Source organism: Peromyscus californicus, unplaced genomic scaffold (assembly GCF_007827085.1).
Source record: "Peromyscus californicus insignis strain IS unplaced genomic scaffold, ASM782708v3 Scaffold_19__1_contigs__length_69161282, whole genome shotgun sequence".
Lineage (NCBI taxonomy): Eukaryota > Metazoa > Chordata > Mammalia > Rodentia > Cricetidae > Peromyscus > Peromyscus californicus.
The window spans coordinates 49513702-49528234 of NW_026294491.1; the positions used below are offsets into that span (position 1 = coordinate 49513702).

Genomic DNA, 14533 nt, shown 5'->3' on the forward strand with positions numbered 1-14533 from the left:
AGCACTAATGAAATAAAATAAAAATATAGCAAACAGGTGCATGAAGGATATCAACTACCAAAGACAGACTGTAAGATGAGATATTTTGACAGAAGGTTAACATCAGAAAAGTCTACATATTTCAAAATTGGCAGCACAAATGTACAGATGATTATTTGTACAAAATCAATTAGCCCTAATTTGGTCTAGAGTACTTAGCCTTAGTTTTCATCCTTGAGTTAAGTTAATGAGTATTTTGGTAGAAGTCCATCCTAGTCACACATTCTCTAAAAACTGTGGATATTAGCTATGCTCTTGACCTAAATTAACTAATTGACGTTAGTGACTCTTTGTAACTCTCATTTAATTACTATTTATTGATTCTAACCAAGATGAAATGGGCAATAAATGAATATTAGTTGTAATTGGAAATACCACAATACCTCTATCCCTGGCCAGAGCGGCGTCTCTGTTTCTCCAGCAAAGTGAATCCCTGAAGGATTCTGGCAACTGGTCCACTTCGCTGGGACTCTTGCCACACCATCCATGGGTCATATTACCATTTCCTGTTGATTCTGGAGGCTCACATGTTTTTACATGCTTTCTCATATGCTTACTTATCAAGTCTTTGTGCTATATGAAGCAGGCTTTATCAGTGTTCCAGCAGTGTGGATGAGGGTTCTGTGACACGGTTTTAAATGACTTGACTTTGGCTCCTAAAGTAGAGGTCATGTTTTCTCTCATTGTCCAGGTATATTTTAAATCATTCTCATTCGTTCATATGAATCTCATTTCTACCCTCTGTGAAATAATCAAATCCTTCAAATATATCAGTGTACTTCAAATATCTGAAGACCAATTTATTAAGGTCTGCCTTTTGTGGGTTGATAAAGAAGCAATTCTCTTGATATTATTTCCCCTCTATTTTATGTATTTCTGAGCCCAATGCAGGCTACTAGTTTGTCCCAGCAAACACTAACTGACCTCCTGCAGGTATCAAGAACGGGACTAGAAATATACACTCTTATTAGGGTGCAGTGCAATATGTCAGGTAAGCCCCATACCGTGGACAGTCTAAGCTGCTTCTAGTCTGGGATGATGCTTTGGGTTTGCACTGCCTTGTGCTCAGGTAAACACTGCCCTCTTTTGTTTGAATGAAAACATCTGCCAGTCATGTTCTCCCTGTTGTGTAGTTGTCTTATATCGCAGTGTTAGAACAATCCTTGTTATATTTCATCTTCTGGATTTGGACACTTTTTTCCCAGGGATTTTGTTGTTGTTTTAAAGGATAAAAATCACGGTTTCCAGTCAAGCAACCCCCATCTTTATATTATTGAAATCATTAATAAATTCTAAACAGAAAAGGACCTGCCAACCCAGGCAATACCAGCATAGCCTGCCATCTTGTCATGAGCTTGTGACATGCTAATCGAAGTACATGCAAATGCATGTGAATTCTACTTCCTTCACACCCACGTTTCTTAATTTGTCTTGTAAGATGATTACGAGAGACTTGTCAGGTGCTAGCTGAAATGAGAAACTATTCAAATGAAGGTTTTGTTTTGGTTTTTTAAATATACTTCAAATTAAAATTGTGCCTTATCAAAGCTTTCATTTCAGCAAAAAGATAGGTCAAAGGATAAATGAAGCTGATGTATCTTTCATAATTGCAGAGGCAATTATTTGAACTATATAGCTCAATCACTATTTTAATGCAAATATACCCCACTTATCAATGTGTGTATTCCAGAACATTTCCTATTACTTCCTTTTTATTTTCTGTGAAAAACAACAGCATCAGGCCGTAGATAATGAAACAGGATTTTACAGTCACTGTTCTGTATAGCTTGTCCCTGTTGCCACTGCTCTCTCAAAAAATGCCATGTATTTCAAAGAAGATAAGTGGCATTATCCATAGTAAAAAATAATTTCTGAATGTGTCCAATAATGTTTCCTCTACCATATGAACAACTTAAACAGGAAGTGAGTTAATGTAAGGCATGCACTCTTGTAGATTTATGTTTATGTCCCTAAGTGTCAACATTCCTCCTCTTCATGAGAGCCAGGTATCACTCATCCTCAAAACACATTAACTATATGAATGGGTGAGATGTAGATGTGTCTGAATGCATGTGCATACACACACACACATACATATACACACACATCACACACATACACAAATGCATAAACATACTTACAAACATGCACGCCCACCTTCAGAAATTAAGACTGATAATTATTCCATTTCATTGAATTTTGACATAGAATACTACAGAAAAACCCATGACTATAAAAAAAATATATTGATCCACTGTCAACAAATGTGTAAATTTGATTGCAGGTGTTTGACTCTTGTTAAGATTGTTAAAATGGAATATAAAACATGTGGCAAGACCCCAGGACTTAACTTCTAGGCACAATGTCTTTAAAGAGAAACATTTAATGATATATGAATCATTAACTTCTTAGATTTCCTTTCTATTTAAACATATAACATTATCTCACAATTAAGATGAGTATAAATCACAAGTCTCACATAGAGCCATACTTTGAAAAATGCCAAATATTGTAGAAGCATGTATATATTGCTACAGTTATTTTTATTAAGACACTGTGTATGTGACATAAAGGTATCTATTTATTCAGTGACAACACTACTTTTATGGGTACTTAAATAGAACTTTGTTTGAATTTTAATTAGTTGATTTTATTTGTCTTTTAAGCTGTTAGACATTAGCTTGTAAACTATTCATTTAATAAACTATAAAATTAATGTTCTTATACTAAAAACCAATTTTAACTTCAACACTATTCTATAGCAATGTGCATTTTAGATGTATGGGGATGTTTACCCTCACTGATTTTCATCTTTGTTTTATGCCATCAATTTCACCTTAACTTTTTTTTTGAAATCTTGTAAGTAAAATATTTGATTCACAGTTTTAGTCTTATACACTTTATTAATCAATGCAAATTTTAGAATTTAGCTAATAAATATTGATCTTATGCTATGAGTACAGTGTGTTTGAGAGGAGTGACAGCCTATGTGGAGGCCTCGAGAGTATTCGGCCCATGATGAGAACAAAGGACGAAGCAGGCAGGTACCCAGGACACAGCAGGACCAAGAAGTCAAAAGGAGAGTGCTTTAATATTTATGGAGAGGGGCTGGAGTGATGGCTGCTTTTCCACAGGACCCAGGTTCAATTCCCAGCACCCACATGACAGCTCACAGTTGTCTGTAACTCCAGTTCCAGGGGACCTGACACCTTCCCACCAATGCACATAAAATAAATTTAAAATAAATTATTTAAAAATTTACAGAGAATTCAGTAGGATTAAAACTCACATCAGGGGCTAGAAAGATGTCTCAGTGGTTAATAGTTCTTTCTGCTCTTACAGAGGTTCCTTGTTCAGTTCTCAGTACCTACATAGTGACTCACCACAGCACAACTCCAGGTCCAGGAGTTTGGAGCCCTCTACTGGTCTCTACAGGCTCCTAAACACACATGGTACATATAAAAGTTATATGGATGCATGCGCATTCGTGCGTGCGCGCACACACACCCATACACATAGTGTAGCAAAGTCAGCAAGGAGATGTTTGTTAAGAGAAGCAGGCAGAACCAGTGCCAGTTGAGAAAGGAATTTTAATTGATTAATGGACAAGGCATTAGAAGAGAAAGTGGAAGAGGTGGGGTAAGGAAATGAGAAGGGTCATTGTGAGGAAGCAGAAGCAGCAACGAGGACTGAAACTGAATGGAAGCCCAGAGAAGCTTCCTGGGAAGTGCCATAGTTCAGGTGGCAGGTCACGTGTTCACAGATGCTAACATGAAATGCCTCAACAGAACCGACTTTGATAAAGATCCCCCTGAGCAGGCAGATTCCCTGAGGAATTCTTTATAATGGAATCTCTCAAAATATAAAGGGAACAATAATTACTTAATGTAACCTTCTACTTTTCTTATACACACATTGAATACATGTCAGAGCAATATCCGTTTAAATGGAAACTAACATGGATTTTTATAAAAGAAATCATTCCAAGTGTGAAAATGAAGATTTATTAGTGAGTTAGCTAGTTACCATGTTAAATGCACTTTGCATGATTAGACAAAGATGACATCTCATTCTTACTCTCTGTTACCAGAATCTAACTTTAATACTAAACAGAAATACTCTTTCAATTTTCTTATAACTTTCCCCCCTTAGTTACATTCTCAGGTTATCCTGTGTACCTGTGCCTGTCCTCAGGCTTGGAAACCTTTGGCTTAATTGCTTCCTTTGACATTTTGGTGCAGATTTTATTTCCCCTCACAGAGCTAGACCCCAGTCCTATCTGGCATCAGAATTCCTTGCATTCAACAGAGCACAAAGAACTGGAGCTGCTCAGACTCCACCCCATTGCACTTGCCTAGATTTGGTAGCAAAGGAATGAGATCATATTTCCTTCATGAAGCTAGAGCCAGCAAAATGATGGGAAGCGGAGGGCAGCATGTCTGCCTGCTTCTCCTGTCACAGGCAAGACGGTATTTAGTGTAGAGTCACACGGGCTCTAAGTCCAGACTGATGGAATTTAAATCCTGGCTTTGCCTCGAACAGGCTGTGTGGTCACAAGTGAGTTCCTCTATCTCTCTGCACCTGTTACCTCATTTAGAAAATGTAGAGTATAATACTACCCATGAAGGCCTGCTTATAAGGAGTACAAGGTGTGTGTGCCAGGAATCACCATCATTCTCATCTCCAGCCTGGAGAGTCCGAGATGTTGGGGAAAGGGGGAGGCAGGGCACAGCACCTATCAGAACTTGATTAGCGATACTGTGTAATTGATCAAGAGAAGTCATTTAAGAAAATGACTTTTCACTACTACTTCACCGAACCCACATTACTTCCCTTCCACTTGAATTCTTGCTTTATCTGATATCTGTGCCCATGTTTTACAGCCCCACGATAAAGACCAGTATTTATGCTAGCTTGCTAATAAAACTGGGTATTTCAGTAACCTTTACCAATATGGAACAGATGACTTCCTTCCTCTTGAAGGGGAATACATGAAGATTGATGTCCTCATTGTAGGGAAGCCAAGGCCTCGGTCTTTGTTTTATGAGTAAATGGTGCTTATGTATAAATTTGCCAGGATTTTCATGACAAGCGCCTCACTTTGCCTCTTGCTTGTTCCTGATCTGGTTTATATGCCATACCAAAGATAGCATAAGGAACACAAGATGACGCTCCGATAATCACTGGCTTTACAGATCCCACTAGGACAAAGGCCATCAAAATCACTGCTCCGAGGAAACCAACAGATAGTTCAACACTCATTCAAGCAAGTTTTTCCTCGAGCTTGTTTGTTCCTATGGGGCTTAGCCTAAGTTTTCATGGGCAACTGTGCCTCTGTGTCAGCAGTTCTCAACCTGTGGGTCTCAACCCCTGTGAGGGGGAGTTGAACGACCCTTTCACAGGGGCCACCTATCAGATATCCTGAATATCCAATATTTACATTACAAGCCACAACAGTAGCAAATTTGCAGTTATGAAGCAGCAAAGAAATAATTCTCCGGTTGGGGGAGTCATCACAACATGAAGAACTGTATTAAGGGGATGCAGCATTAAGAAGCTGAGAACCACTGCCCTACGTCCTATCCTTGTGCTTTCTAAGACACAGCATTCTGGCAAGGTAGGTCAGACCTGACAAACTCGTTGGCTTTGTTTTTAACAGCATCATCCTGTCTCCTTCTTCAGGATAGTTTATTTAGAGGCAGTAACTTCATACCTCTGCAAATCACCTCATACAGCCAGGCCAGTTAAAGAAACCACTAGTTAAGTTAACCTATAGTTTCATATACTTATATGGGTTAAATATAAATTGTAATGAATTTGCAATTTCAAGAAGTTATTTTTATTAACTTCTCATACGACAAGAAGGAAGCTGCCAGGCATTGTGGCACATGCCTATAATACCAGAATTTCAGAAAGCTGGAGCAAGTGGATTTCTGTGAAGCTGAGGTCAGCCTGGCCTGAAAAGCAAGTTCCAGGGCCAGCTAAGGATATATACTGAGACTTTGTCTAAAAAACAGAAGAAAGAGATAAACTTGTCATCTTTATCTATTAAAACTGATATTGACCTTGAAAATGCACCATGGATATATCCACAGTTCTATATTAACAGTGTGTACTACCAAAAATTATTTAAAAAACTATTTTGACTTTATTCCTACTTTGAACATAAATACAGAAAAGGAAGTCTTTTTTGAGTCTGTATGTAAATATGCTGTGAACAACATCTTTAAGATGCTGGACTCTACAACCCATGGTTCATGCTCACTGCAAATATCATATACTTGCAAGCACACAGATGGTATATCTTTCCACTATTTTCTGAAGATATTTTCTTCATGAGGATTACCTTGATATTTCATGAGAAATGCCATCTTTAATTCAGTCTAGAATTTATAGATGAATAAATGAAAAGTTAAGCATCCCATGTAGGATTCAGGCAAAAGGTATGTGATTTTGGCAACATTTTGCTTTAGTTTACAGACTCAGTGTATAAGAATGACCAAATCATCACTTATCTCATATTCTATTCTGCAGACTCCATAGCAGTCTTTGGATATTTAGTGTCTCCCAAATCCGAACCAAATAAAAATTGTATAGATGTGGTATGTATGTATGTATGTATGTATGTATGTATGTATGTATGTATGTATATCTGCTAAAGCAATAATTTAAGACAGGAAGGCAGAGAAGATGCCCATGTCTGTTAATATCAAATAAATATCTGCAAGGGTGCAGTTGTGTATCAGCAGTAAACATCTTCTAGCTTTGCTTCTCGCTCTTTGCCTGGTGGGAACTATAAATCCAAGAAACAAGATGTAGGGAGACAACTCCTAGCTCAGTCTAATTGAAGTCAGGTGAAAGGAAACAGCACCAGGCATGGACCGGACTTCGTGAGAAAAGGCCATCCTTTTAGATCCAGTTAAATGTCACTTCTAGTTAATGACAATGTGTCTGTGGTCCACTGTGATAAAACTCACTCCAATTAGTGGTGCCTGCCATGAACTTAAAGCAAGAAAGACAAAACGCTCTGGAAGGACTGTCAGTGAGGAGGAAAATTATTGTAGCCTATGGTTACAACCCAATACGTATGTAGATGGCCAAGGTGCAATGAGCTAAGGCTCTCACATTCATTTCAACAAAGGGCCGAGCGACATGCTTTGTAGTAGAATAAAGTGACTTTGTAAATTATCTCCATTTGGTGGTTAGCAAAGGAGAACCATTTCATAGTTTCCAAATGGGAGGCTGACTGTGACTGGTTTGTTTATATGGATCCTTGTCAGAGCCGTTCTGTGTCATGGAAGAAGCCCATCATGGAGCCTCATCCACTGTGGCCAATATCCAGAGATGCTGAGGGCTTCCGAAGGACTGGCCTGGGAGAGAGCTGCATTTTCACATTTCCAGAACATCAAATTACCACAACTTAGAGCAAAACAAACAAACAACAACAAAAAAGGAAAGAAATGGTAGGATCATTCCTGCCCATCAAATCAAACTAGAGTCATAAAAATCCAACAATGCATTAAAGGAGGTCAGAAGACAAGTTATATTTTTTATCTAAGAAGAAATACTATTTTGTGGCTCCACATTAAAAAAAAAAAAAGTAGATTTGCATATCCTTAGAATGGAGAATACCGAGAATTTAACTGAAACACTGACCTAAGATCCACTTTAATTTTCATTTTAAGAGCACACATTAGAAGAGACAATGGTGCAGCTGATCCTTTCTGGTCTCCATGCAGAGAAGGGCACACATCCTCTCCGCGTGCCCTGCTTATCTGGTCAGCAGTTGATAACCAGAATTGCCTGGTCAGGAGGGGTGGCTGTCAGAGTCATCCTGTTCCAGCTGTGGGATTAGTTCAATTCATAACTCCAGGCAAACTGCTTCACATTCTAATGTAAATTTATCTGTTTTATCACAACTTAGCTCTCAGGTATATTACAGAAGTAAGCCCGAGGCACTCTGAATGCTCTCTGGTGACAGGTGTGTACTGAAGCATCCTATAAATGCTACCTACTTAGTCATAGAAGCATTTGCGGGGGACTGGACAGAGAAGAAGCAGTTTCTTCAAAGTGGGCGGTGCTAACTCACCCTCCTGCCTCACTGACTTTACTGCATCTACATCACACCGAACACCTTCCTGTTAACGATTTGCTAACTTTGCCAGGGAAAATGTCAAGTAGAACGTTTTTTATCCATTTGAGAGACAGTGAATATCTGTGAGGATGGCTGCCAATGCCGAGAACGAGTGTGGGAACTATAAAGAGAATTTTTTAAAGACAAAACATGAGGGACAATTGTAGCTAGAGTTTTCCTACCTGGCCCACAGTCAGGACAAATCTCTCTCACCCGCCAGTCCCGCAGCTGCTCAGACCCAACCAAGTAAACACAGAGACTTATATTGCTTACAAACTGTATGGCCGTGGCAGACTTCTTGCTAACTGTTCTTATATCTTAAACTAATCCATTTCTATAAATCTATACCTTGCCACATGACTCGTGGCTTATCGGCATCTTCACATGCTGCTTGTCCTGGTGGCGGCTGGCAGTGACTCCTTCTGCCTTCCTGTTCTTTCTTTTCTCCTCTCTGTTAGTCCTGCCTATACTTCCTGCCTAGCCACTGGCCAATCAGTGTTTTATTTATTGACCAATGAGAGCAACACATTTGCCATACAGAACATCCCACAACAATAGAACATTTTTTTATGGTCTAATGATTTAAAAGCCAGAAAGTTACATTTCAAATCTCAGTTTTACAAGGCTCCAGTATCTTTGATAACTGTCAGTAACAAGGGAATTTTAAAGCAAGTTTAATGCTTCATCTTTTTTAATGTGTCATATTAAAATTCTCAAGAGATAGTATCAGTTGCAAAATAAATGTGATGATGCAAAAAAAATGGACATTTCTTTCACATGGGATACACATTACTACTCAGAGTCATTTTTAAAGTCTACAGAAAAAAACTAATTAATGGCCTTCCTTTTCTCATTTTCCTTAAAAAAAAAAAGTCCTTTGAATTGTTCTCATTAGAAATTAGGGATACCCACTTGCTATTTTTAATAAGTTTAATACAAAAATATTTATAAATGTTCATATTTATGTGACCATGTTCACCATGGTGGTCTTTATAATAAGTCACTACAGTATGAAGGATACATTGCATAGCTACCATTTATGGTTCCAGAATAGAAACCATGCGCTAGAATACATCCACCTCACTGAGCACTAGCAAACACTGCTATTTGCATTGCTTATGTCAGAGATGCTAACAATAAGTCTATAGAATTATGAAAGCATGATTAATGAATATCTAAAGAAACACCTAATACTTGAATGCACACAAAATTCATTTTATATATATGTATATATATTCCCATAAATAATAGGCAAATGCTGTACATGCTCAGTCATAATGACACGTGAAGAAAAGCAACCCTTGGAGTGGAGAGATGTCCCAGCCATTAAAGGTTAGGCTCACAACCAAAACATCAAGACAAGCCAAAAAAGTGCAACCAAGTAAGATACCTTTGAGGAAAATGACTGTATCCCTGTGATCATGTCTTCACACTTTCTATTGATGATTTATCTTGTGAATTGTTCTATATAAAATATTTGCATACTTTTATACATGTATTTAACCATGTTAGTAGGTTTTTATCCTTAGCGTATTTGAGAGTATTCTTTTTTATTTTATTTTATACTTTAATTTAGTTTTACATATCAGCCACAGATTCCCTTGTTGTCTCCCCTCCCTCCCCCCCTGCCTCCCCCCCCACCCCCCGCCAGCTCACCCTCCATTCCCATCTCCTCCATGGCGAAGACTCCCCTGAGGATTGAATTCAACTTGGTAGATTCAGTCCAGGCAGGTCCAGTCCCCTCCTCCCAGGCTGAGCCAAGCGTCCCTGCATAAGCCCCAGGTTTCAAATAGCCAACTCATGCACTGAGCACAGGACCCGGTCCCACTGCCTGGATGCCTTCCAAACAGATCAAGCTAATCAACTGTCTCACTTATCCAGAGGACCTGATCCAGTTGGGGGCTCCTCAGCTATTGGTTCATAGTTCATGTGTTTCCATTCGTTTGGCTATTTGTCCCTGTGCTTTTTCCAATCTTGGTCTCAACAATTCTCAATCATACGATCCCTCCTCTTTCTCGCCAATTGGACTCCTGGAGCTCCACCTGGGGCCTAGCCACGGATCTCTGCATCCACTTCCATCAGTCATTGGATGAGAGTTCTAGCATGACAATTAGGGTGTTTGGCCATCCTATCACCAGAGTAGGTCAGTTTGGGCTTTCTCTTGACCATTGCCAGTAGTCTATTGTGGAGGTATCTTTGTGGATTTCTTGGGACCTCTCTAGCACTTTGCTTCTTCCTATTCCTGTGGGGTCTTCATTTACTGTGGTCTCTTTTTTCCTGGTTCTCCCTCTCTGTTCTTGATCCAGCTGGTATCTCCCACTCCCCTAAATTCTCTTTCCCTCAATTCTTGCCCTTCATTACCCCCACCATGTCCAGTTTGCTCATGTTGATCTCATCCATTTCTCTGTCATTGGGGGATCCCTGTATCTTTCTTAGGGTCCCCTTAGTGTACAGAGTTCAGTATTCTTATAAAAGAAATCAAACTGAACTCTGTACTCTAAGGGGGAAAAATCCAAGAACTAGTTAACTGAAGAAAAAAAATAGGGCCGAAACACTTGAATTCTTATTTTCTGTGACACGCTGCAGAAGTTAGCTACCCTGGGACTCATTAAAAGCAGAGGTAGGCGCTGTCCTTATTCAAGTGACTGATTACAGAAACCTGTGAGCAGCTGAAGCAGACAGGACAGCAAGAAATATGGGACCATGTGACTTCAAGAGGAGTCTAGAACAGTTTGGTTCCACAAGGCTCTCTGGGGCACATGGACCTGTCCCATATTGGGGTAAACAGTTATGCCTCCTCTTTCTGGGTTGGAATATGGGCAATAAGGCTGACTCTGTACTATGGATGGAACAAGACACAGAAGTCGGTGTCAGCTGTGTGGAATGTGATGGCTTCTGAGCAGAAGCAAAGACACTATAATAAATTTGATAATCCTAATATGACAAGGAAGACAGAGGAAGAGGGAACCTATGCATCTGTCATGTATGGTAGACGATCGAACATAATTTCCTAAGCAAGTGAAATAGCCAGATGCTGTGAACATTGAGAAGAGCAAACCGGAGAGAGACACAAAGCAAAAGACTTAAGTATCGATGGGTATTCAGGGGTGAAAGTAACTAAAATTCATTATATACATGCATGAAACTGACATAGAACAAACTAATTTTAAGTTATTTCTGAACTAACCATTTGAAAATAATGATAGTGCCTTTGACAACAGTAGGAAATGATAGAGGATCGTTTTGTTTTGGAGATGAATCCGTTTAAAGTCCACAGCTAAGGCACAGGCAGGAAGAGCACCAGCCCTTAAAACCTAGGTTGAGCAGGGCTAAAGAGCTGGCTCCACAGCTAAGAGCACTGGCTATTCCTCCAGAGGACTCAGGTTCAATTCGCAGCACCAACACTGTGGTTAAAAGCCATCCATAACTCCAGTTCAGAAGATGCAATGCCTACCTTTGACCTCTTCTGGTGACAGGTATACCAGTGTGGAACATACATACTTTCAGGCCAAACACTCATGCACATAAAATAAAAAATAAATAAATCTAAAAGAAAAGGTATTTTAAATATAAAGATTAATTCATCTGATCCCTCAAGAAGGAAGGACGGAACTGACTATTAGGCAGTCTCCAGAGAAGGCAGGATACTGAAGGTGGATTGCAACGAAAGGACCAAATTCAGAAAGAAAAGTACTGGGGACAGGGCCTTGAACTTGGGGCAATCCTTCCATCTAGAAGTAGATAAGGAGGATGTGGTCTAAGGAAATGCTACCAATCTTGAGAAAGTCAGAGGATTGTGGACTATCATTTTCAGAAGCTAAGATTTCTCTTTTTCAATTTGCATGTGTGTGTGTGTGGTATGTGTGTATGCATGTTTTCAGGAGTGGGCACACACGTGTATGGATGTGTGCACATGTGTACACCGGAGGTTGGATGGAAGCTGGAGGTTGATGTCAGGAACCACCCTTGTTTACAGAGGCAAGGTGTCTCATCAGACCAGAACTCCAAGACATGGCTAGTTTCACTAGCTAGCTGGCTCTAGAGATCCTACATCTGCCTTCAGAGGCTGGGAGTACTCACCCACCAAGTACGTACATGTATTTGAGGATTAAAATTCTAGTCCTGGTGTTTGTAAGCATGTGCATTAACCACTGTATCCTCTCTCCTGCCCATAAGATGGAATTTAGAGGGAGATAGCTTAAGGCCGCATTTGGAAGGTGAGGAGATTTCCTTTTTGTATTCGAATGACATTCATAAACTAAAAGAAGAACACTAACAAATGGAGAAATGGAAGGGTGCAAACCTCTGAAAACAGCAGTAAAAATCCTGTAGATGTCCAAAGGAAGCTGGGAAAGGAAGGATTGCATAATCACTACTCAGTAACTCGACTGGGAGAACCCACAGGATGGTGGAGAGCAGTGGTTCTCAACCTTCCTAACGCTGCGACCCTTTAATCCAGCTCCTCATGCTGTGGGGACCCCCCCCCCAACCATAACATTATTTTTGTGCTACGTCATAACTGTACTTTTGCCAATGTTACGAATTGTAATGTAAATATCTGATATGCAGGGTATAGGATATGCAACCCCTATGAAAAGGACATTTGACCCCCCCAAAGGGGTCACAACCCACAAGTTGAGAACCACTGGTGTAGAGGGATGTGAGCATTCACTTTGTGGACAAGAGGGAACCAAAGCAAATGTCATTTTCCTATTACATGTATATGTTTATCTCATACAGAAAAAAATCAGAGGAGACAGACTTATACAATTCTTTGCTACTTATAAGAAACATTTCTATCATGACTGTTAATGATAGCTCCTGCCTGTTTCATTCATGAACAAGCCCAAGTCAGTGAAGACAAAAGAGAGGAAAATATAGTTGCTGAGAAGGCCAATGTAAGAGTATCAGCTGGTCACTGAGTGGAAACAAGGTCTGTGGCCCCCATTCAGAGTGTTGCTGGGTTCTCCAAGCTTCCAGTGATTTCCAGGAATTTCATCTTAACCCTCCATGTATTCTTTCCTACGTAAACTACCAGGGATGCCTTTCCTAAAAATCCCTTGTATCTGCTATTTTAAAACAAAACATTAATTTTGTTTTATGAATCTGTTTTGCTGCAAGATAATTATAATTTTTTACAAAATTCTATTGACAAAATTTAAGCGTCAGGGTAAAACACTGTTAAAATTAAATTATTCTTACGTTTACTGCTTCTGAAGATTTTCACATCTTATATCTCTGAGCGTGTTCTTTAAACTCTCATTTTCTTGAATCCTATAGAATGTCTGAAGCGTGCAGATTAAGTGACTTTACCAAGTCAAGAGACCAGTTTACTGCTCGAGTATTTCTGGAGTCTTAGATCTGTGTGTTATTGTGCTCATTTACCCTAAGCTAGAATTCCTTTCCATGAGCGCTGATTGGGATGAATAGTGTGTACTCCTTTGCAGTTGTTGCCATAGAGATAAAAAATCTTTTCGGAGTAAAACAGGGATGAAATAAAAATTGCTAAGTGAAAAATTATGTTTCTAATGCAAGATTTTAAAGGTGCACTGTTCACTTTCATTTCTTATTTTGTCAAAATTGTGTGACTTGAGTGTGTCTAGTTTGCTTAGATTAAATAATTTCTCATATACGGAAAGTGGAAACAATGAAAATGAAATAGGTAAACTCTGCGGCAGTGGTTCTCGACCTGTGGGTCACCATCCCTTTGAGCTCACATGACCCTTTCACAGGGGTCGCATCTCAGATATCCAGTTTATCAGATTTTTGCATTATGATTCACAACAGTAACCAAATTACAGTTATAAAATAACAACCAAATAATGTTATGGTTGGGGGTCACCACATGAGGAAAAGGGTCACAGCATTAGGAAAGTTGAGGACCACTGCCCCATGGTGTTTAGTAGCAAGAAGCTTTCATTTTTAATCTTTTACTCTTTAGACTTACAACATTCCTAATTATTCCCCTGGCACACACCCCATCCACACTCCTTTATATTTTGCTACTCAATTTCAAATATAATTACTTATAATGAATTTTCTTAAAAACAATTTTTCTGCCACATCATTTTCAAAAGTTAAGTAGATTTTCTGGTCTGAGCATGATTAGGAAAAAAAATGAACAAATCTATGAAACTTCCTCAGCTCTTGTTATTCATGACCAGATTTAGAGAGGTTTGTAGACTTCCTGTGAGAATTCAAATCATAACAGACATGGAAACTATATGGCTCAGAAGCATTTTGCCTAGGATCCTCAGTGTTATTCTCTTAGAAAATGTCTGCACCATCACTTTCTAGAGACACTGGGATGAGCTACATAACCACTAAGACTGATGATTAATTAAATAGGAAAGAAAAAGG

At 39.2% G+C, this 14533-nt stretch overlaps 1 protein-coding gene across 11 annotated transcripts in view; it reads left to right on the plus strand.

Moving 5' to 3' along the window:
* Col19a1 (collagen type XIX alpha 1 chain) overlaps positions 1–14533 on the plus strand; it is a 339939-nt gene that overhangs the window by 181232 nt on the left and 144174 nt on the right. The window lies entirely within an intron of this gene.